Source organism: Alosa pseudoharengus, unplaced genomic scaffold, assembly GCF_046254945.1.
Source record: "Alosa pseudoharengus isolate Yale_2024_CS ecotype anadromous, Long Island Sound unplaced genomic scaffold, YU_APseudo_1.1 YU_APseudo_1.1_scf_24, whole genome shotgun sequence".
NCBI classification, from domain to species: Eukaryota; Metazoa; Chordata; class Actinopteri; order Clupeiformes; family Clupeidae; genus Alosa; species Alosa pseudoharengus.
In genome coordinates, this window is record NW_027468689.1 from 1666352 (window position 1) to 1668851 (window position 2500).

Consider the following 2500-nt stretch of genomic DNA (forward strand, 5'->3'; position numbering starts at 1 on the left):
CACACACACACAGACACACACACACAGAGACACACACACACAGAGACACACACACACAGAGACACACACACAGACACAGACAGACACACACACACAGAGACACACACACAGACACACACACAGACACACACACAGACAGACACACAGACAGACACACACAGACACACACACACAGACTACTGATTTCCATTCATTCCCATGGATGGTGGTCATCAGTATTGGTCCTCTCGACTATGTCCTGTATCATGTTGGATCATTTTTGGACTGTGCCTTTTGTATAGAAGCCTGTATTTTTGTTATATTTTTATGTCAAATTTTATTTTCTATTTTTAAGACTTAATTGTAAATGCATGCCAAAAATAACATTAATGTTATTAATATTGCTTTGAGTTTGATGTGTATTGTATAGGTTATTTTATAATTTTGTGTGTAAATAGACAAACTGTGATTTGCGGACCAGACTGATGTTGGCTCCTTTTGGGTTGTAATCCGTTTGAAACACTGAAGTCCTATTGTGTGTAATACCGTGGTAGGAGCTCAAAACTCATGCCCCTCTCATACACAGCTGTAAACGGGGCGATCGCACTTTAAAATAAAACAGCTGGAAACTTGAAGAGCACAATATGCTGTATTCATACCTTTTGTTTTTTTGTGAATTCACAAATGGTCTAAACGAAAGCGTTACCGCTTTAAATGACAACCAAAAAACAGCCTTGGTTATGCTTTGTCATCGTAAGACTGACAATGAGCATTAAAATGAGTATCTCCAATCCAAATATGACGTGTTGAAGAAATGAATGGTCGTGTGCCAAACACAGGATCCCGAGGCGATAATGAGCGTCGCGCGCACTCCTTCAACTGGGCCCATTAGTGATGCCGGAGCTCGCGCAGGACCGGGCACATCTGGAGAGCACTTCCTTTAGGGGAGGGGGACGGAGGAGGGTACACGGGGCTTGCAGCTGGACTTGCAGGAGTAGAGGGGTTAGTCGCATAATCTGATCGTGCCTGGGCATGACCTTAATGGCACTCTCCTTCACTTTATCGTAAGGCGAGCTTTTTGGTGAGTAACTGGTCAATTGCCATACGTTTCACAGTGAATTCAAGTGCGAACTTTTAAGTTTTGCGCATTGTCTAGTGAGCAGACACACCCCTCTCTATTGATGTTCGGTGTGTGTGATAATATTTGTGTATATGAATCATGATAATATAATATGCACAACCGTATTTCTAAATCTTTTGAAAGGCGATAGGGAAGTTGCGCAAAGGTGTTCTTGGTCACAGCTGCGTTGTGTTCATGTTTAGTTTGTAGACTGTGAAACGTCTGGACTTTATTTTCTCTTCTTTTTACATAACATAAAGAACACTTCATAATACGGTTCATAAAGAATGTTTCTCATACGTTATGATTCATTGCCAATTGGAAAAATAATAGAATGTGTCATGCTGCATGGAGCTAAAATTCAGGGCTGAACATATTGTCCTCTCGGGGAAGTCCAAAGCAGATTTGGCGCGGTGTTTGTGGTAACGATGCTGTATGAGTTAAACAAATTGTTTATCCACAGTTCTTTTGCTTGCAAGACGCAGTGAACTATAAGTAGAGTGGGTGGTTACTGGAAAGGGCAAAACATGACCACTCGCTGGCCACTAAACGTTTGTCCATTGTAGTGATGATGTGGTAAAAGGACGACTAGGAGTTGCGTCATGTAAAGTGACGACTGTTCCAAACAAACGTTTTAATATATTTACTTGAAAAACGTAAGTGGTGTAGTTGGCAGACATATCATTCTCTGTGCCTTTTTTACAAGACTCGCGACTGTAAGAAAAAATTGAAAGAGGGGAAATGCGCGTCTCCAAACGGGTACTTAGTTACCACATCGTTTATATTGGCCTACTCTTGGCCTAGAATGATTCAGTTTGAACATCAGCACTATCCAGTGTCAACGTCTACTCCACTGTTTATTTAGGTTTGTATACTTGTAATGTTTTTTGTTTATCTGTTGTAAGATACATAATAGTTATGTAGTCCCCCCTGAAGCAAAACACATTTTTTTTGTTTTGGGTTGATCTGTATCGCAGTTTTATTTAAATTGTTTTATTGATGTGTGCAGTCTATGTACCTGTTCAACGAAACTCGCGTTCACATTCGCTATAGCGGAATGTAAGCCTTTAAATTCTAGTTGTCTTAAGTTTTTGCTTGGACATTCGGCGTGTGCGCGCGCAGCTGTCCAGACGCAGCGTGGACGACCAGCGCTGAAGTCGACATGTTTATTCAATGCGCAGGAGCCAAGAAACCCTAGTTTATAGTTAGTATGGGAGTCGACATGTTTATTCAATGCGCAGGAGCCAAGAAACCCTAGTTTATAGTTAGTGTGGGAGGAGGGGTGGTCCCATCTTTCCCACAGCCTTGGAAAGAAAGTATGAAAGATCGGCTAAAGAGCTGAGAGAGAGGCATAAAAAACATAAAGGCATAAATATTTAGCCACATTGAACTAGGCTGACA

At 41.4% G+C, this 2500-nt stretch overlaps 2 protein-coding genes across 3 annotated transcripts in view; both read left to right on the plus strand.

The window, feature by feature from the left end:
* Nucleotides 1-22, plus strand: part of fbxo18 (F-box DNA helicase 1) — a 19729-nt gene extending 19707 nt beyond the window's left edge. Inside the window, exon 21 of the mRNA XM_076302775.1 lies at nt 1-22. This exon is cut by the window's left edge and continues 929 nt beyond it. The gene's annotated coding sequence lies outside the window, so the exon portion shown is untranslated.
* An 899-nt stretch (nt 23-921) lies between these two features.
* glt8d2 (glycosyltransferase 8 domain containing 2) overlaps nt 922-2500 on the plus strand; it is a 15125-nt gene continuing 13546 nt past the window's right edge. For both annotated transcript variants that reach the window (XM_076302776.1, XM_076302777.1), the window contains exon 1: nt 922-1060. The gene's annotated coding sequence lies outside the window, so the exon portion shown is untranslated. The remainder of the gene's footprint in view (nt 1061-2500) is intronic.